The 22872-nt window shown below is 38.3% G+C and overlaps 1 protein-coding gene across 1 annotated transcript in view; it reads right to left on the bottom strand.

Moving 5' to 3' along the window:
* Positions 1-22872, bottom strand: part of LOC146494465 (metabotropic glutamate receptor 4-like) — a 214981-nt gene that overhangs the window by 103475 nt on the left and 88634 nt on the right. The window lies entirely within an intron of this gene.

Below are 22872 nucleotides of genomic sequence, written 5' to 3' on the forward strand. Positions count from 1 at the left end.
AAACTTAAACTAGAGTACTGATACAGATTTTGTCATGGTTCCTGATTTTGGTCTGTGGATTTTGAGTTTGTTTATACTATTTGGGTTTATGTTAAGCATCCATCCTTTTTCAGGGTCGCGGGGGACGCTGGAGCCTATCCCAGCTGTCTTAGGGCGAGAGGCAGGGGACACGCTGGACTGGACAGGTCGTCAGTTTATTGCAGGGCTAACACAAAGACAGAGACAACCAGCTGCACTCACACTCCCCCATTCACACCTATGGGCAATTTAGTATTTCCAATTAACCTACGGGGGAGAACATGCAAACTCCACACAGAAAGACCCCTGCCTGATGGTGGAATTGAACTCAGGACCTTCTTCCTGTGAGGCAACAGTGCAGGAATTCAAATTTAAGCTTTTCTAATAGCAAGTTTTTCTTTTAACCTGATGAGTTTTCCACTAATTGTCTGGTTTGGGTTTTGTTTTCATCTTTTGCGAGTATATTGGCTTGAACCTTAGACCCCGCCACTCTCCTGTTCTGGAGCAGGTTAGGTTACTTTGGCAGTATACCCCAATTAAGAAGTGAACCACCTTAATAGTTCAGAAAATCCATCATTAACACTGAATGTTCCTGGATAAGCACAAAGCCTGCTTCGCAGTATAGGCCTCTGTTCTCATTCTCAGCTTCATTAGCAGCAGGTGTTATTTCACAGGAATTATTAAGAACAAATATAGACAAACAGATAATATGATTGCTAAAATCTCTTATGTATATAACTACGATATACAGCATATAACATTCAAATAAATATTGATAAAAATCAATTGTACAAAAAAAAATTAAGAACAGCTGAATTTATTAAATTAACTATGCAAAGTATGAGTCAGACAATGAGTCAGAAGCAATCAAAGTTACAAATGGGCATTTGTTTTATTGGAAATCTAATCTTGGAGTTTATTCACATTTATTCGTGTATGCCAGATCCATTGCTGTCCAAGTACAGTAGTTAGGAGTTTGAAGAAAGTGACTGGTCACATATTGAATCCCCAAAGCAGACATTTAGCAAAGAAATGGGAGGCAGGCAGGAAATTTGCAGCGAACCAATACTTACAGAAATCACCATGGTAGATTTCACATACTCACAGGATGTTTACACTGTACATGAAGCATCCATTTTTTTCAGTCACTGATATTTCCTCCGTGTGATGGAACAAATTTCCTCCATTTCCACCAGGCAGCTGTCTATACCAGGTGTGTAATGGCTTGCACTCCAACTCATTTTCTCAGTCTATTTTTCTTTCACTTACATTTGGCTCTCTATTTGAAATATCAGGAAAATAAAGTATTGCAGTCAAAATATAGGCAGCTTACTTTTTCTTCCGTGGACATCCTTGAAATGTTCTTTCAAAATTGACCAAGGGGATACACAATTTCTTGAAGAAAATAGTTCTTTTGTTGTGGGCTATAGAAACATGTTTCCTTCAGATCACTTCCACATAATGTTCCCTGACCTGAGACTCATTGCCCTACAGTTATCCCAATGTCCAGCCAATGTGTGGGTATCTATCTGCCGTTAATTCCCGTCTCTCTTTCTCTCATCTGTTAAATCAAGGCAAATAAAAACGTTAAAAGTTTTTAGTATTTGTAGTATCTTAGAAATGGAAGTGTTGTTAATCAATACACGTCCATGATTCCATGTTCCCTTGAGTCATAATGCATAGTAATGTATTCTTGGTATTGATGTGCTCAAAGCATTCCACATATAGCAGATACTGACAGCAGCAAGCTGCCTGTCTCGGTTGTGTCGAGCAGCTAAGTGATGCTGTCCTTGGTTACGCTATTATCTCAGGCACTGAAACCATATGTTCTGCACATGCTCTGTATAATTAACATGTTAAGAACAGACACGTCAGGACATGATGGATTATTTTTTTAACAGTAGTTGTATCATTATGCACCAAGAGTAAAGCTTGAAAAATACAGTGTACCAAAATGACAATGTGACAGTGTGAAAGGGATTACTTGTTGAGTTAAGTTTTGAGTCCACAGAGCTTTTTTTTTTTTTTCAGTTCAGTGCTTAGCTGTTTGGTCTACTACTTTGCTGTTCTGGTTATCTCTCTCTCACTATTGATGTTGGCTGCAGCAGATAGATGTTTTCAGTGAAAAAGCTCAGAACTTGAAATTTGCAGTGCAATTGATAGATAACTAGTTGGTGAGCATACAGAAGTCAAGTAAAGAGACAGAACTCTTAATTTGTGTGTTAATTCTTCCGACTATTCTGGTATTGTAATATCTGATCACTCTCCTCTGCTATTGGAAGTTCAGCTTTCTACCCATAAACGTAGTCCTCCACATTGGAGATTTAACTCTCTCCTTTTGGCGGATAAAGACTTTTGTGAATTTATTTCAAGCTCTATTGAGGAGTTTTTGTCCTTCAATCAGGATGATTCTGTTTCATATTCTCTGCTATGGGAGACTCTTAAATGCTACCTGAGAGGTCAAATTATTTCTTACTCTGTCCGTGCTAATAAAAAGATTAATGCCAGGCTTAAAGAACTTGTAGCTGCAATTAGTAACCTTGATCAAAGTTATACACTGAACCCTTCTCCAGAATTACTGAAGCAGCGCCTTGATTTGCAAGCAGAATTTGATCTTATGTCAACTAAAGAGGCTGAGCACTTATTACTACGCAGTCGTGGCTCATATTACGAATATGGTGACAAGGCTAGTCGCTTGTTGGCACATCAGTTACGACGTCAGGCCTCCTCGCGTGTGATACCCAGTATTAAAAACTCTTATGACAATATTACTACAGATCCCTTGGAAATTAATTCTACCTTTAAAACATTTTACTCTTTGTTGTACAAGTCCGAATTTCCCACGGATAAAGCTAATATGAATGCATTTCTTCATAATCTTTCAAACCCTGTTATTGGTGCTAATGATGCGGGGCAATTGGACTCCCCACTATCTGTTGAAGAAGTATTAAAAGCTATTACAGTTATGCAGTCTAATAAAGCCCCGGGCCCGGATGGGTTTCCAATTGAATTTTATAAAACATTTATTGGTAAATTGGCTCCATTGCTTTTGTCTGTGTTTAACGAATCCTTGGAAACGGGTTCATTACCACCTACTTTCACACAAGCAACCATAGCGCTCCTTCTCAAAAATGACAAGGACCCAACCTCCTGTGGTTCCTACAGGCCATTATCTCTGCTTAATGCCGATGCAAAGGTATTGGCTAAAGTAATTGCATCTCGCCTTGAGGATGTCCTTCCTCAAATTATATCTGAAGAGCAGAATGGCTTTATAAAGGGACGGCAATTGTTTTTTAATACCCGTACACTCTTTAATGTTATTTACTCAAAGCGTCTATCTGAACTTCCTGAACTTGTGATTTCTTTAGATGCTGAAAAGGCTTTCGATAGGGTGGAGTGGGAGTACTTGTTTGCAGTTTTAGAGAAATTTGGTTTTGGCGATAAATTTATTTCCTGGATTCGGCTTCTTTATTCGTCTCCTAAAGCTAGTGTTCATACTAATGATGTTTACTCTGATTATTTTGCGCTGGGTCGTGGTTGTCGTCAAGGTTGCCCTTTGTCTCCCTTACTCTTTGCCATTGCCATCGAGCCTCTGTCTATTACATTGAGATCTTCTTCTTTATTCAGGGGAATCATCCGTAATGGAATTACACATAAAGTATCATTGTATGCGGATGACTTGTTATTATATGTGACTGACCCTGCATGCTCCATCCCTGCTGTTTTAAGCATTCTGGAGAACTTCAGTTCGTTTTCAGGTTATAAATTAAATTTGGGGAAAAGTGAGTGTTTTCCTGTTAATACGGCAGCATGTCGACTTCAACAGTCCGATCTACCCTTTCGTCTCAGTCCATCTGGGTTTAAGTACTTAGGGATTAACGTGACTCGCTCTCTAGCTGGCCTTAAATCAGCAAATTTGTCTCCTCTTATATCAAGGATCACATCTGATATTCAAAGATGGGGTAATCTCCCCCTTTCTTTAATCGGTAAGATTAATGTTGTTAAAATGAACATCTTACCAAAATTTTTATTTTTATTTCAGTCAATTCCCTTATTTTTGCCGAAACATTTTTTTGTTTCACTGGACAAGATTATTGGTTCTTTCATTTGGGGAGGGAAGCCACCTAGGGTTTCTAAAACTTTGCTGCAGCGATGCAGATTTAGTGGAGGACTTGCATTACCTAATTTTTTAGCCTACTACTGGGCCGCTCACATCCATAAACTTTGCTACTGGCTAAAATCTTCTGGTTCCTCGTGGTGTAAATTGGAGCTATCATCATGTAAGGGCTCTTCTTTACCGGCTTTGCTCTATTCCTCTTTACCCGTAAAACCCTCTCTGTACACTGATAATCAGGTGGTTCTTAACACACTCAAAATCTGGTTTCAGTTTAGACGTCACTTTAATTTTGTAATGCCGTCTTCCTCGGGTCCTCTAAGCGACAACCATTTGTTTCCCCCTTCACTTTTGGACTCGACATTCTCAGTGTGGTGTGACAAGGGTATAACACAGTTCAAACATTTATATGTGGATGGTGTTTTCGATAGTTTTCCCAACTTGTCCTCTCATTATAATCTCCCTATTACCCATTTGTTTCGCTATTTTCAAATTCGAAATTTTGTTGCCAAGTGTTTCCCAAATTTCCCCACTTTACCTCCAGAACAGCAGTGGGAAACTACGTTATCATTTATTCCTCATCACAGAGGAACCATTTCGAAACTCTATGATGCTATTCTGTCTTTTAGTAACCACTCTAATGTTAAGCTTAAGTGTACGTGGGAAGGAGAACTAGGAATTCAAATACATGAGGAGTCTTGGGAACAGGCTATAGCGAGGGTACGATCTTCCACCTCCTGTGCTCGTCTTGGACTTATTCAATTTAAGGTCATACACAGGGTGCATTTCTCTAAGTCTAGACTTTCTGAATTGTATCCAGAAGTGGAAAATAAATGTGATAAATGCCATGGTTCTCCTTGTCACCTTAGCCACATGTTTTTTCTCTGTCCTGATCTACAAGGTTTCTGGACGGGGTATTTTGGTATTATGTCAACTGTTCTTGGGGTAACTCTTCATCCTTGTCCTCTGATTGGTGTATTTGGGATTCCTGTTTGCTCACTTACACTTGATTCCACACAAAAGGATATTATAGCCTTCACATCCCTATTAGCCAGACGTCTAATATTGTTGCATTGGAAGTCTGTTAAGTATCCTACTGTTTCCCGGTGGCTTAAAGATGTCATGTTTTTTTTAAAACTTGAAAAAATTAAATATACGTTGAGAGGTTGCACAGCCAAATTTTTTCACAAGTGGCAACCCTTTATCTCTTATTTTGCTAGTCTAGAGGTATTGCCTGTTTAAATGTACTTCTGCTACTGTTATATTCCTCTAATATGTTTGATGGTTGTGTTGATCTGTGTGGGACGGGGGGGAGGGGTCTTTCTTTTAGAATGCGTTGGGGTTTTTTTTCTTTCATATATATATAAGTTTATTTACTTAGAAAAATGAAGAAAGGTTGATTGTATTTCGGTAACTGCAAGTACTGTTGTTTTCTTTTTTCAATAAAAATATTTTCAAAAAAAAAAAAAAGAAGTCAAGTAAAGATATATTTTTTTAAACAATAAGCTGTAAATAGGGCGAATAATTGAATTACGTTAGCCGTTAAGAACAGCAACAAAATGAAAGACATAAAAGATTTGCTTCTAGGTTCACTGTATTAATTTAGAAGATATTGAAATGCTTTGTTCATAAGTTGTTCACACCGCTTGGCCAAAATAAAATTAATTCAAGCGTTAAAAAAAAAAAAAAAGTTTCTTTTTTCATATTTATAGAAAAGTATTTTCTACTTAATGTGAGCTTTACTCAAAAAGACAAAAAGAAATATTTTATCAAAGGGAGCAATAAAGTGGCTCCCTCATCCACTTTTCTGGTCTAACCTCCCTGTGACCTTAATTACTCCGACTGTTGTGTCATTGTTTATGGAGCGATGAAGGGGAGAGGCAGAAGGAAAGACAGAGAGAGAGCGAGTAAGAGAATTGGGTACTGCAAGTCTGTGGTTAGAGAGATCCCTCTACAGCTACAAAGAGCAATGACATGTTTGATTACATTTATGTTTGATTGAGTTTAGTGCTCCCTTAAGCTAGCTTGGAGAAAATGAGATTTCCCCTCCCAAAATATTACTCTGCATCCTTCTTCCAAGTTATCCATCAAGGTCCTATACAGTTTACCACTTTGCCAGTTTTTACAGATCCTACAGGGCACTCTCTGCTTTACCTCTTACCTCTCCCACACATTGCACTCATCTAACCCAAATAAGGCACTAAGACATTCTAATGATTGTGTTTCAGTCAATGAAATCATTGGAGCAAGCTCATGCTGCGATACCAGCTTTCCACAGGTTCTCGAGCACTGCAACAAACACAGCTCTTTAATTATTTATATAGCAACATAAATTTTAGTAGTAACAAGACACTGTGCGCACGTACAGATCAGCAGAAATGCATTCTGCCGGCCCGCAGCAATACATTACATTACATTACAGTGTAGTAGCAATGTGATACAGTTTGAATAAGGCACACTACTCACAACAAATAGCAAGAACCACCTCATACTGGCTTTCTATCATTCGAATGAGCAAGGAAAATGGTCTTTTTCAGCTCATCTGGTGTATATTTTTTTTATTTGCACTTTGTTTGGCTCTTGAACTGTGATGAGCAAAAGAAGAGACACAGATATATTGCCTTTGATTGCATCAGACTATGTAAGTGTTCCCAATCTGTCAACTTTATTGTAAACATCCATCAGTGTCTAATGGCATGGATGCCGATTGGATGTTTCTTTATTTTATGTAGTAGTGCACATACTGGGTAAGTACACTATATTTTACCTTGCTTAAGTGTTAATTGATTCTTCAGTTTTACAAATGTGTTTTTGTTACATCATTGTGTTAAACTGTACTCATCTGATGCTGACTCCAACAAGTAGCCATGAGTGCAAATTAACACCTGTTTTTGCATTCAAACACCAGAAATTGTCACTGGCGTGATAATCAGCACCCATTTGCTTCTGGCTTTGTCTCGCTTTATCATTGTTCCCCCAAAGCAGAGGATAATTTATTCAACAGTACTGTTGCTTTTTATCAAACCACGTAATTGCATATATGCATATAGGACTGTGCAAAAGTCTTGAGCCACACCTTGTTTACTTATATATTTTTTTTATGATGACAGGAAATAGGTAGAGAGATTTATGGAAACACATACAAAAATACATGGAAATGCATTATTTTGTATGACTGTCTTTATTCTTCAATGCAACCTGAACTCTCTTAGACAAATTTTCTTGCAGCTCCTCCTTGGAGGTTGGCTGCTTTTGTTCTGTTCTCTGTCAACATCATCCCACTCTGCTACAATAATTATACGGTCCTGACTGTGGGGAGGCCGATACAGGCATACATTGTGGGTTTTTCTTTCCAGATATGCTTTTGCTGCACTAGCAGTGAGTTTGGAATCCTTGTCATACTGAACAAAACACAATTGGATGGTATTGCAATGGTGGACAAACATCTCATGGTACTGCATTCATAATTCCATTAGTTTTGACAAGATCCTGAACACCATTGGCTGACTTCATACAAAACCTCCAATATGTTGCCCTCTTGTGCACACACTGATGACAATTTGAACCAAAGATTTTAAACTGGGATGCATTGCTTTTTAAGATCTGTTGCCACTGAGTTTCAGTCCGTAATGTGGCATACCTCAGTCTTTTCTCCCTGTTTCCCCCTCCTTTGTGACAGCCACCCTTCCACCGAGACCATTTCTGCTTTTACTACAGCATCTACCGTTTGACTTCAGCAAACAGTACATCGATCAACTGAAGGCCAGATGCATCTGTCAAGTCCAGTTTCTGGTCTTTGCTGGAATTTTCTTTATTTCTCAAGGACGTGCTTTTCAGACACATCTGGTGTAGTCTCCTTGGGAGCAAAATATAAAGGAATGAGAGTTGCCGCAAGACTTTTGCACATTAGTTTTTGCCAATATGTGATTAATCTCTTTACCTACCTATGATTTATTGTCCCATATGTGTATGGCTGTTATGACGCAATGCTGACATTTTTGGCGTTTCCCAATAATCTGTTATTAAACAAAAGGAAATAAAAAGACTGGCACTAAAGAAAATCTAACATTACCACATTTTCTTTTTAATACTCATTTTGATACAAGTTAAAAAACTTTCTGGCCAACTAAATTCAGTGGTGAAAAAACAGGAAGAAGGCTCAATGGCATGTTGGACTGATATCTAACATGAACTCTCGGTTGGATTGCCCATCTCGGCTCTGTTCTTTCTAGCCCAGTGCGTCTCTCTCCACCCATAAAGCTGGATGCTGTTGGTTACCTTGACATGAAGGACGTACATAAAAAACACATTAGTCTGGGTTATTGGTGTCTGTTCTCTTTGCTACTGCAGGAAGTGTCATTCTGACATTAAGCCTCAAAAGATTTTCTTCACATGAATCAAATCTAAAAAAAAAGTCTTACCTTTCGGTAATATAAAAAAGGAGCAGTAATTGTGCTCGGCAGTTATGGCACAAATTACTGGATAATAAGCAGACCTGACAGTGCCAGTAGTAGCGTCACGATCCTTTGTAAAAATAACAAAACAAACTGACATCAGTTTTAAGTTGAAAACAAGAGGAGTCATTATGCAGTAAATCACTTTCTTGTTTTTTAGATAAAAACTACAAATTGGGTCTCTCATGGACCCCTCTTTTCATCCCTGGTGATTGGTGAGTTTGTTGTGGTGCAGCTCCCCTACCTCTTTACAGCAACCCATTTTGAATTCTTTTATCATGTTCTCAGCTGAGGCTCCTTGGCTTTTTGCTAGAGATGCTCACAGATTGCCATCATACTGTATACCAACTCCATCTGGACTACTTTGGCAGAGAAATTGATTATCTTATAATCTGTGTGAAAACTGCCATGCAAGTTGGTGTGATTATGCCACAGTGCAGCAACAGCCCTGGGTGACATTAGAGAGGAACGATCAGATGCAGCCCACATGCTACAGTATAATCTTTCCACTGCCACTAACATCTGATGTTTACAGTCAAGTCAAGACTTTTAATTAGCCTGTTTTTATACAGAAATAACACTGACACTTATTTCCGAAAACCTATATGTTTGAGAAAGCAAAGCCCACACAAATTTTATTTCCTCAGAATCAGCTTTAACATTGTAAGTCGTCCTATTAATCATATCCAATTCCCGTTCTGTTATTTTACACTTCTACAGAGGCGAAGTAGCACACACAAGACAGACTGGGTAAACAAATGACTGTAAATTATGCAATCTATCAATACAAGAGGGACCTGCAAATACCAAGCTGTCAGATCCAAATGAAAGCCATTAGTTTGCAGCGATCAGAGGCTTTGACTACTTCCAACACAGACAACCTGCTGTAGTGCAGTCAGCAGCTATTCTATTAATAACAGCGATGATGGCACCTGCCACAAAGAGACAAAATCAAGGTCATGGAGCTTACAGGTGTTCGCTGTAATCTGTTATTCAGACTGTCTCTCAATTCCACACATATATATTAATTCTCATTTATTGCTGAAACACTGGCAAAGTGGCAAAACTAAGTGTACTCAAATGTCCATATGCATACTGACATGAAGGCTGGAAAAAGACATATTTATGCATACCATCATTGAGAAACTCTTTAAACTTTGAAAAGAGCACACAGTTGATCTTTAAGCTATATCGCACAGCTTTTATAGTAAAATAGGGAGCGATGAAAATAATTTAGAATGGCCGGTGGTCGATAGTCACTTAAGTTAAAGCCTGCAAAAACATGCAACATGCAGACACTGAACATAAATTCAAAGCACATCCTAATTGAAATATCTACTCCTTTTAGGGCAGCGAACCTCTTCATATGGCTAGCTTTGTTATCTGTAATATCTAAAGCTTACATTGTTCAAACATCAAATATGATGCACGTTGCACTACTGGAAAATTTTACCTAAAGATGTAAACCTATAAGTTTGGCAGTGGAAGCCATTGGATTCCACTGTGGATTTTGGGGTGGGGCTTCTGTAGATTGGGTTTGTGCTGGCAAATCCTGCAGTGTGTGTGTGTACCACGTTTACATATCTTTGTGGGGAGCAAAATTTTGGAATGTTACTATACTTGCGGGGACCAACAGTCCTTATGGGGACAAAATTCCTGTCCCCACGAGTTTGAAGGCATGTTTGAGACTCAAATGTGTCTTTAGTGTCAGGGTTATAATTAGGTTATGGTTAGGTCTAGGCATTCATTTTTGATGGTTAGGGTAAGCTAGGGAAAGCATTATGTCAATTGCATGTCCCCACTAAGATATGAAAACATGACTCTGTGTGTGTGTGTGTGTGTGTGTGTGTGTGTGTGTGTGTGTGTGTGTAAGGAAATGTGTATCTGGTCAATTATTTCTTTGTTGTTCTTGCCGATAAATCTTATACCGTTGGACTGGGTACATTTTTAATCTGCAATCACATTAGATTGTATTGGTAAGGCAATAATGTAAAGCATTAGGATATTCAGTAATTACATTACATTTACAATAATTAAGTGACTTGCATTACAAAGGTTCTTTAGTTATCTGCATGACTGGCAGATAGAAACAAAAAACATGTTTGATGTTTTTTGTTTCTGCACATTTGCCTACAGTCAGTTTATTACAGTCCATGTGCACGGAAAAGTAAAAGAAGAAAGCAAGATGCAATGTTTGTAGTGGTAGTGGAATTACAGACAATACTTTTATACTACTTTTTAAGACCATGATGGGTAGTCCCAACTGTCCCCCAATCAGAAACAATTATACTACTAACACAACATCAGCTATTCAAGCTAATCAAGCATCTTTACAGAGAGCATACTAACACAAAACTAGCAAGAGCCAGAGTGATGTTAAACCTGAGTGCCTGCTGACCCCATGCCAGCAGCAAGACCCTGATCTTTAACAAGTAACAAAGGCGATGATGAGCCTCCATTTCTAGAGGTGCTTTTCTTTGAAGTCTCTTTGGGCTTGTTTTCAGATTTGCTTTGTGTTGTCAACTTATGTTCATATTCCTCACTAGGATGGAGATTTGTACAGGTATGGGACTGTAGCCTGAGGTTTATCGTGTTAAATGTTAATTGTGTGACAATGCATTTGAGAACATGAAATGGAATTACAATACCTTTGCGTACACAAAAGTAATCTAATGAGTAGTGCAATGTACTACTTTCTCCAAGGTGCATTTAAGAAAGGCGTGACAAAGTCTCCCTGGGGTGGGACACTGCTCTTGGAAAATGATGATGGTTTGCAGATTGTGCTGTATTGTTGTGGCTGATTAGGTGTAGAAACTGTGCATTATGGAGAGATGAATTCGATTAATGTTATATTTAGGAAAATCTTTTTTTTTTGTTTGTGTAGATGTTCTATCTTTGAATTAAGAGGTTATGTGCCAATTGACCAGTACAAAAGTTGATATTAGTATAAAGTTATCAAGTATTGATTTACAAATCAGCTATATATTGTATACTGATAATGATGAATGAAGGAGTTCCTGTAAAAACTGTTTGTTTTTCAAAACAACAACAGCAACCTGTTTTACTTGTCAGTGTTTGTTCATTATTTTTTGTCCTAAAATGTGAAATAGAAAAATGTATGATTTTATTTGAACTCATCTAAATAAGAGCACAAGTATTTTAGGAGATGAAGTAGAAGAATCAAGTGCGAAATTTTTATTTTTGTTAATTGAGTGTTAATTTGATAAAAATCTGTATTTCAAAGCAACTTTTAACTCCCGGCATAGTCTATAAAAATCTACCATCACCCAGATATCCTCCTAAGTGTGGATCTTAAATGTCTCCTGGGCTTTGCTGTTCAGTATCCAGTTCACCATTCTGAGCTTCTCGTCTAACTGAGCTCCTATTTTCTTTCCACGTTGTTTGATTTAATTATGTTATCTATATTTGTCTTGTCTGGATTTTTGTGTGTGCGCTGCAGAAGATAGATTCTTTGTTAAACTAGGGCACCTCTCTCATTATATTCTCCCAGGGAAAAAAAAAAACCTGCAAGAGAGTTTTGCACTTTATTATCATTCTTAACAACAAGAAAGTACTCTTCTTTTTTCCTAAATGATTAAGCGGGTTCTCTCTGGCTCCGCGTATTTAACTGCACCACTTTCAGCTGGTTGTTGTGAAGCCATTAGAAGAGGATGAGAAAAAGTAAAGCTTACATTTAAACGAAAATGGTGCACACTTATAGCACCATGTTGTCTGTTTCACCATTGGTTTTCACATTTTTTTATGACTCTCACACTGCAGTCCCCCAATGCATTTCATTTAATAGAACAAACACAACTGACACGAGCTGTAATTACAGCACTTATGATTCCAATTTATTTCTCATTTAATGAGCAAACTGTTGGCATGAAAAAACAAGAAAAATAAAATCCCCTGTGAATGATTCCTCAATGCAAAGGGTTATGTTAAAAACACTGGTAGAGGATGGAAGGAGAATTTTAATTTCAGTGTGAGACTATTGGCTCTTCTTTCGTGAAATCATCAAATTCATCCTCAAAGTCAACCATGGTTTGCTCTTTCTATGTGTCAGACCAAGACAAAAATAAAATACTGAACCAAATTCAAAATCATACTTCTGTGGCTTGTTAAAGAAAGAACTACTATGGTAGGCAATTTTCATTTTTAACTAGTGCTGTCAATAGATTAAAAAAAATAACAAATTAATCTCACAATTTTCTGTAATTAATCACGATTAATCGCAATTACTTGATCAATAGCCTGGCTGCAATTACACTTTTTCAACTTTATATTTAAGCTTGTAACAGACATTATGCAATATAATGAAGTAAATGGAGAATAAACACAAAGAATGTATGCTTAAATTCAAAGACAATTTGAATTGTTTTCTTCAATCTTTTAGCACAGGTTCTCTCCTGTGAAATGTAACTTTTTAGAAAACCTGTATACTGATAGGTAAGTATACACTAATATACAGGGTGGGCCATTTATATGGATACGCCGTAATAAAATGGGAATGGTTGGTGATATTAAAGTTACGTTGAAACCAAGCACACCATTGTTTTTCTTGTGACATTACCAATAAGTTTGATGTGTCACATGGCCCTCTTCCTATTGAAAAAACAAAAGTTGTATCCAAGATGGCCGACTTCTAAATGGCCACCATGGTCACCACCCATCTTGAGGAGTTTGCCCCCTCACATATACTAATGTGCCACAAACAGGACTTTAATATCACCAACCATTCCCATTTTATTACAGCGTATCCATATAAATGGCCCACCCTGTATAATATATATTAGTGCTCTCAAACAATTTTTAATCAGATTCATCACAGATACTGTGGATTGATTTTGATCAATCATGATTAAATGTCATTCATTTTTAATCTATATTAATCGCATTTCATTTTGCATGAGCAAACAGACTTGGAAAAAAAGGGGAAAATATATGCACTTAACATCTTTATTGAACGTCTTGAACATTCATGTTAACAAAAAATTCTGCATGCATTTATCCACTCTCTCTCTCTGTCACTCTTTGGGAGGCACTTCAAGTCCTTGAAGGTGGCTGTAGCTCAGGTGGCAGAGCAGGTCAGCCACTAATCAGAAGGTCGGTGGTTTGATCCCAGGCTGCATGCCAAATATCCTTGGGCAAGATATTAACCCCATGTTTGCCTACTGGTGGTGGTCAGAGGGCCCGGTGGCGCCAGTGTCCGGCAGCCTCGCCTCTGTCAGTGCGCCACAGGGCAGGTGTGGCTACAATGTAGCTTGCCATCGCCAGTGTGTGAATGTGTGTGTGAATGACTGAATGTAGTGTGAAGCGCTTTGGGGTCCTTAGGGACTAGAAAAGCGCTATACAAATGCAGGCCATTTACCATTTGAGACGAGGAACCAAAGCTATGTAAAGCGCATGTTCTCAACGATATTAATAGGTCTGCAGTTTGTTGCAATCCACTTGGCATTGTGTCAGTCAGTATGTCTGAGGTAGACTTACTGAGTCCCCGATGCTCCGTGATTTGTTTGTAGCAAGCTGGGTAAAGTGCTAGCAGCATCCCCGGCTAACGTATGCATTGAATCAATGTGATATTTTAAGCTGGAGGTGCTTCGGTGAAAAGAAAATTCCTTCTTGGGCAATGCGCATAATACTTTATTTTGGTCAACTGTTCCATCTTGTTATTTTTTTAATACTCAAATTTTCCATCGAGAGGGCCACTGTGCATTTCTCATCTTCCAAATTGAGTTGATTGGTTCAGCTGCCAGATTAACTGCCCATTTGAGCATGTGCGAAGGTAACTCTACTTGGACAACTACCCGAAATGTGTTGACGGAAACATTTCAGGGATTTTAAGTCATTCTGCACTCCAGATGCATTAATAGCATTACATTTTTTTGTATCGCATTAATCGTGATGATGGTTTAATCTGCATTAACACGTTAATTTTGATAGCACTATTTTTAACACTTGGTTTCATGTCACTATTAAAAAGTTTTTTGTGTTTTACAACTTTTGCATTGTGTGTAGCAGAGGGTTAAGCAAAAAGACCAACAAGACCAAAAATAAGACTAGTCAGTATTACGGGTTGTTCCAGTCTGGTACACAGCTACAACATGCACAGCCATGGTAACACCTGTGAACACACTAGCTTGCTGTATGCTTGACATTAACAGGTTATGCTCAGAGTTCTGGTTTTCAGTCAGTTTTGTTTTTTTGTCTTCCCAGTAGCATATCCAAAGAGTGATATGTGGATGTTCGCTGTCTTAATTACTGATGCCATCAAATAAAGTTGTACAGGGAAGTAAGAGCAGTGCAACATCTGCTGCACAGTAAGGAATTTGCATGCAATTGGGTGGTTTTGCATGTTGTTTTGATCCATGCTAAAATTTTACAATTTGCTTGGACAAAAAAACTGAAGTGATTTGTAAATCTCATTCGTTAGGTTTATGGGACAGTGTCAGACTTGAACGCACCTGTTCATCACCTGATCCGCTGGAAATGTCTCTTCAGTGCCTGAATGAAAAAGCCTGAGTTAACAAAGTTGATAATCACAGTCGTGTTACCCTTGAATAGGGGTTTCGATTTTGTTGAGCCAGTCAAAGTAGCAAAAGTCTACCTATGTCAAACCTGCTTTGTAGTACACCTGTCAGGCTTCCTTTTTAGTTTTTAGTGGAAGCTCTAGTTTGTTCATGTGTCAGCAACTCTACTGGTCATTCTCATTATAATGTGTGATCTAGTGCATATTTATTGAGAGGATGACGAAGTTACAGAACTCAGCAGAACAGCAGTTTGAGCAGAACTTCAGCTTTCCCAATGGTATAACCCAAACAGGAAACAACCTAATTAACAGTAGAAGATGATAAATAAACTCTTGGTGAATAAAGCATTGTGTCTTCCGTAGATTTGTGCTGTTTATTAATTATGACTGACATGAACACCAGTCTCAGAAACTAAAGCCAGTTTCTTATGAAGAATCATCCTCGATGTCCTCTGAAGATTTCCTACTTTGCGTTGAGCAATGCTGAGCCAGAGGACACACAGCGAGAAGTTACTGCAGCGAGGGCCTTATAGTAACTCTATGTGGAACTGATACTTCACACAGCAGCACCCAGGGCTACAGAGAATGGCTACTGGATCAAAGCAACCCTGTCTCAAACTGCGCTCCAGGACATCCATCCCCTAAGCCACATATCCCAAGCATATCCAAGCTAATGGAACTTCCCAGACAGAATCATGTGAGTTTGAAAATCTCTAAATGACGGGAGAAGCAGGGCCACTGCACTGCCGTCTAAAAGGTTTAGATCTTGGCTCCAGCAGAGATTTAAATTCCAACAACGGCAGCGTGCTGAGTCAAAGAAATGCCTGAGTAGCAGTTGCTGTTATCTGAACTTTGGTAATACCCTGTGACTGTGATTTAAAATGTATCTTATGTATTTTTTTTTCCACATTTCTTTCATCATACTGTGTGTATCATGAGGTCTTTTACTGCATATTTTTAGATAGGGATATCTCTGGGGCAGACAAAATGAAGAGCATACATTCATTTCCTTTTGATATGCTATCTCTGAGTCTATCTGAGTGACAGATCCTGTTGTGAGAGGGTAAGTACTGTGGCTAGGGGAAATGACACACAAAATATGCAATATATGCTATACGTTGCAGCGAATTTTCTATCTATGTAGTGCAACATGTTCTTACCCTTTTCTTTCTTAGTTATTGGGCACTCCTTCCTGAGTACTAAACCAGAATCACTGAATTAAAAAAGAACTGGTAGCAGTACATAAAAAAACAACCATCATCTGCAGATTTAGGAAAGATTTAAGACTACGTGTTTAGTTTACGTGTTTACTCTATTAGGAATAGCAGGACGGGCAAAAAATATTCAGTTAACAGCCATCCAGTGTGCAAAAGTGCCTCATTATGTAGAGGTCAGAGGAGAATGGCAAGACCTCTATTAAGGATTCAAGTAAGAGCACAGAGAGGCATTTAATCCCAAACACTGCTTGCAACTTTGGTATTCATGACTCATCAAATGTGTTTTTTTTTTTTTACCATGTCCCACAGGGACCAAGGCTCAGCAAGCCCCAGACCCAGGCCCAGCCATGTACACACACACACACAGACACCATTCACCATGCACACACATTGTCGTATGTGGATAGGCATTGGTTTAGAGCTGTGGAACTTCACCGACACACTATATTCATGTGCTTAATTGCAATCAAACAGCACCAACAAACTAACTGTAAAACTGGCATGCCACTGACAACCAGCATATGATGCAATGCAGAACTCTGTGGTTAAATAACAGTGGAGATTCGTGTTTATGAGTTGGACCAAAGAGCAGCATATCACAAAAAGCAATGACAGGGTGGATGTTTGCAGTAAGGCAGTAGGTAGTGAGTATGAAAGTGGAACATGACCTTAAGTTTAGCAGTCCCATACAATAGCAAAATGTTGATAGCATAGGAGAAAACTAACAGTGGCATGCTATCAGCCACTTTTTGATCTCAAAGTATAGAATCACTGGAGCTAATCTCTTTACAGCAATAGTTCAAAAAATTTTAAAGGGGTGCCTTCAGCAGGAAAACCTGCTCTGTCATGAGTAGCCCAGAGGTATTGCTTCTCGGTGCTTATTATAAGGTCAGCTCCTTTGTTGCACAGTGCTGTATACTGCAGTAAAAGGAACTAAGTGATTCTCAAGAGTGTATCTGTTGATAAATCAGTCTGAATTTAGAAAATAATCTGCTTTTATGTGGAAGCGTTGACCTAAAAGAAAATCACACTGAGCAAATGAAGATTTCTAAGAATATTAATGCTGCTTTTTTGTTTAGAAATTGAAATGCTGCAGATGGATGAAACGTTCAGTTACTTCTAGATGCTAGAGGATTTTATCACGGCTGACGCAGCCACCTCCCAGAAATCCTCAGAAGCCCTGCAATGTTTGTCACAAGGTTTGCTTGTGATTGTGTGGAATGGTTTTCAAGTGGTTTATTGTGATGTATGTGTCACTATGTATGTATTCTTTCCAAACTTTTCAGGCTAAACATAACCTCCTTGTCACAAGCAGAATCTCAATTGATCATATAATACTGTGTGTTTGTAGTTGTCAATGCTAGAAAAAAAAATGAAAAAATGAAGAATTGTTCTTCTTCAATGCATATTTCAAACCAAAATGCACCACATTTTAACCCCAGATTTATATTCAGCACACCCAAATAAGAAATAAATATTCTTGATCACACTGATTAAATTTTTATTCATCTCCATGCACAGATTTTGTGTTTGAGGATACAGGATTTAACCAAGGCTAAATCGTTTTTCAGTTGCATTTCTGTTTGAGTACTTCTGTATAACTATGAGGACTTTCTTCACTAAACTGTGTTTGTTATTTGATTAATTGATTTAGATAAAGAGATTTACTTCCTCCCAGCTGGTAAATAGTGCACCGGGGAGGGGAGGAAAACAAACGATAGCTCTGCTGATATTTCTGCTGAAGGGTAGAGAATATAAATCCCTTCCTTGGAATGCATGACTGCGCATTTATTTCAAATCATAACTCAGCGCTGTTTACATTTGTTGAACATTGCTATACGCTCATCAATAATGCTAAAGGAAACATTCATTTATGAAAATGAGCTGATTATCTGTGAACGAGCAAGTCATTATTCTATTTTAGAATTGAACCTTCAAATAGATTTTTCTCATTTATTTGCTGACAGTTATTGGGTTTTGTATTTGGTGCCTTTGGTATGTTACAGGTGCCTCAAAAGGTGATTTTCTTTCGCACTAAAGCTCCTACCCATCTGCCAATAATCAACATATTACTCAACGAGGAGTAAACAATATTGTCACAGTGTACTGAGTGTTTACCAGTCTCAGTTCAGCTGAAAACTGCCTCTCAAATGGTGGAAAAACAAATGTCTTTCATTGTCACTGATTAAGCCTCACAGAGGTGGGAGGTCTGTTCATCAGTGCCATTGTAACTGCAACTTTTTTAGCATTTGTCCAAAACAAAAGCAAAATCACTGAATTAGCAACAGAAACTAAACTGTGGAGTGGTGAGATTGCATTCATGTGTGCTACTTTCCTTTTTTTTAATATCAAGACTTGGAATTCTCTAATATTCTGCATTTTTCCATTAGCCAGCTATAGATAGTATGTCTGCTGTGTTCTCCTTTCTAAATTTTAAATCTTTGCTGCGGGTATGTAAACAGTGATGAAATCATGTCTTATTCGGTGAAATAAATTTTGTACGATGTTCCGTAGTGTTACACCCTTTGAAATACTAAGATCCCTATCTCGAGAGCCTGTTATGTCTGAAAGACACTTATATTAGCTTTCTGATGTGAGAATCTTCAGCTCACTACTTGTTGTATGTGCTTATTTTTTTTTTTTATTTCATGATTTATGAAACTGAGTTTACATGTAGTACCTGCAGAAATGTGGGACAAAAAATATCTTTTGCTTCCACAGCTTAAATGTTGACTTCAAAGTGAAAGGAATAATTATTATAATTTTATCTTACTCTGTTGAACTATTGTCAAAATAGTACAAGAGGGTAAATTATAATTCTTCCAGTAGTTTTGGTTGTGAGTGCAGTGATTATCGCTGATGCTATCAGCATAAAAGGTGTATGTTGGAGTACGCCTGGAGCTGCATGTTCCTGTGGGTGCTCCGATTACCTCCCACGGACCAAAGACATGATTGTTTAATTTAAGTTTAATTGGTGATTAGAAATTGGCTATGGGCACTGTTTGAGTGTGTGAATGTTTATCTGTCTCTTTTTGTTTGCCCTGTGATGAACTGGCCACCTGTCTGGGGTGCACCCTGCCATTTGTCCGAAGTCATCTGATATAGCCTCCAGCCCCTGCAATCCTAGTAGAATAAGCAGTTAAGGGAATGAATGGGTGGACTTTTTACTTTGTGGCCATGTACATACCTGTAAAATTAATGAAAAACAGAATCAGCTGCATTTTCTGTGCAAAGCTTAACTGCTTGGCACACAAACTTTGAGCACAGCTATGCCCAAAATGATTTGTTACTGCACCAGAGCATACAAAAGAGACATAGACACAACAAAAAAAAGCGCAAACAAAAGCATTGCTGACAGCTTTCTTCATCAGTGAAGCATGTTGAGCTGGTCTGCTGCTAACAATATTGCCTCTGCATCTGAGTGTAATGAGCCTTGAGTTAAGCAAACATCAGATCACAGCCCATGCCAGTGCAACAGAGGTGTGTGTGCTGCCATGCCAACAGATGTCCGGAGCCAAAGCCAGGTACTTTTATAGTGCTAATTATAAAGATGAGGATGATGATGAGCAGCTTCAAAACATGATAAATGGCATTGTATCTATTCATATTCATTGAAGAGTATCATTAGTTTTTCAAGCTGGATGAACGACTCCAGGGTTGATGCACAGCTGTTACTTTGTACCTTTGGTCCTTTTATTCAAACACAGCTTTGAACAAGTTTGAAATTAACAATATAAAATATTCCATTGGCAAAGGGGGCAGCTATACAAAAAGAGCTGTACATTATTAATCATGAAAAAAAAACTGCTACAGGACATTCAGCCCAGATGTTATTTGCAATGAAGACCATCTCCCACAAGCCTATCGCAGTAACATGATGTCAGGCATACAGTTGACCTCCTCTACGTGCGTCCATGACCTTTTGAAAACTTCACACTGGCCATATCATTTGTTATGATAGTTATGATAGTTTTTAATATAAGGTATTATATAAAATATTACAAACGCTATCTCGGTGGAATCGCTATCTCAATTTGTCCTTTTAAATGTGTGTGCGTAGGAGTTGTGCACTGTAAAACAGAATAAAACATGAGACTTAGAAGAGATTGCAATTTCCTAAGCAAAATTGTGTTGGTGGGTTGCCATTATCTGTATATGCATATGAACACCTGTGAAAACACTTGTATAACATACTCTCTTGTGGAAGCAGCATCAACCCAGATATTATATTTTTTAAAGATGAAGATCAAGATATGTCTCAAGTGAGACATTTTACAGATGACAAATAAATTAGTCAGTGCTGCCAGGTGAACAAAACTTAGTAATGCAGCAAATGTTCCTAGCTTCCCTTAAACCAACTTTGGCCTTTCTAAATTAGTTTTTAATTACTTACCAGCTGACATTTTTAAGCCTGCTTTTCATTGTAATTATAACAGGGAAATTCTATGATCTAGTGATCTGAGACATTGACCTAGGGTATAGACTAAGAGTCAGAATGAAATAACAAACTAAAAGTTTGTTATTTTTTCCACTGGATCGCCAGTCCAGCAATTTGCAGTCACGAAAAATAACTTGATTATTACATAAAATAATCGAGTCCTTATCAGGTTTTAAAATTAGGTAAATGAAACCTTAGATGAAGTACAAGACATGACATGTCATTCTTTAGTCAACAAAAATTAAGCCAACACGTAGAAGCAGTCTATAACTGTGACCACCTCTGTGAAAGTTTTAGTAGTTTGTTGATCTGGAGAGTTTAGGTATGTGTCAAAAACATCAGCATTAATCTTAAGAAAGCAATTGTTGCTGCCCATCTATCTGAGAAGGGTTTTAAGATCATTTCCAAACATTGTTTCCATCATTCTATAGTGAAAATGTTATTCACAAGTGGAAAACATTCAACAGAGTTGCCAAACAGACAAGCAAATTAATCGAAGGTAAGATCATGTAATGCTTGGAGAATTTTCTATGAATTAATAAATAAGGATAAATAAGAACTGTATCTCAGATTATAGGACCTCATCTAGCATGCTAAATGTTAAAGTTAAGGACAGTAAAAGAAGAAAAGAACTGAAAAAGTACGGTTTGTTTGAATGTTGCCAGGAGAAAGTGTCTTCTCTCTAAAAAAGAACATGGCAACACAGTTTAGGTTTGCAAATAGACATCTGAACAAACCTCAAGACTTCAGTAACAATGTCTTTTGGATAGATGAGACCAAACACAAGAGGTTTGGCCATAATGCCCAATGCCATGTTGCATACCAGCAACACCTCACATGGTGGTAGAGTGCTGATGATTTCGGTTGTTTTGCAGCCGTAGGACATCAGCACCTTGTAGTCATTGAGTTGATCAAGAACTCCTCAGTATATCAAAATAACCATTTAAAACTCATGTTGCAGTCAAAGCCCAGACAACAACCTGATTTGAATCCTGTTGCACACTACCCTCAGTGAGCTGAAGAACATTCTGAAGAAGAGGCCAAATTCCTCCACAGCATTGTGAGATGCTGATAAAGTCATACAGAAAATGATTACTTGTGGTTACTTCAAGCATTAAGATAACTCTTTATAAGATAACTCTTTATTGTCATTTCACAGTGACACATAGTACAATAGTACATTGAAATTGAACACTGAAAACTGTCCTACCTCGGCACTGCATATAACACAACACGACCCGATACGACACATCACAACGCAACACAAACAACACAACACAGTATAATAACTAAGTAATAAAAAAGAAGAAGAAGTGTATTTGTATTGCACACTGTTATTATAATAATAATAATGGATTGCATTTATATAGCGCTTTTCGGGGCCCTCAAAGCACTTTACAATTCCACTATTCATTCACTCTCACATTCATACACTGGTGGAGGCAAGCTACAGTTGTAGCCACAGCTGCCCTGGGGCTTGAACCGGCAACCTTCCGGTTACAAGACGAACTGCCAACTCTTTGAGCCACAATCTCCTCTATTATTGCACATTAATTGTTATTGCACCTTGTTATAAAAATAAATATTATTATTGTACTGTTTTTACCTTTGTTACCTTGTTCGGGACCTCAGCAGCCTGAACCTCCTGCCAGACGGCAGCAGCTTAAACACCCGGTGCGTACCGTCCCGTAGGATGCTGCGTGCCCTCTTGAGACAGCGAGTGCTCTACAGGTCCTTCAGGGAGGAAAGAGGATGTCCAATAATTTTTTGGGCCATATTGATGACCCTCTGGAGTGCCTTTCTGTGTGCTGTGGTGCAGCTGGAGAACCACACACCGATGCTATATGTCAGCACACTTTCAATGGAGCAGCGGTAGAAGACGGTCAGCAGCTCCTTCTTCAGGTCCATTTTTCTGAGGATTCTCAGAAAGTGGAGACGCTGTTGGGCCTTCTTTAAAACCGCAGAGATGTTAGAGCTCCATTGAAGGTCTGTGTCTATGTGCACACGCAGGAACTTGAAACTGGAGACACTTTCCACACACTCACCATTGATGCTGACAGGGTGCAGCTCTTCTCCTTCTGAAGTCAACTACCAGTTCT

Source organism: Neolamprologus multifasciatus, chromosome 20 (assembly GCF_963576455.1).
Source record: "Neolamprologus multifasciatus chromosome 20, fNeoMul1.2, whole genome shotgun sequence".
Lineage (NCBI taxonomy): Eukaryota > Metazoa > Chordata > Actinopteri > Cichliformes > Cichlidae > Neolamprologus > Neolamprologus multifasciatus.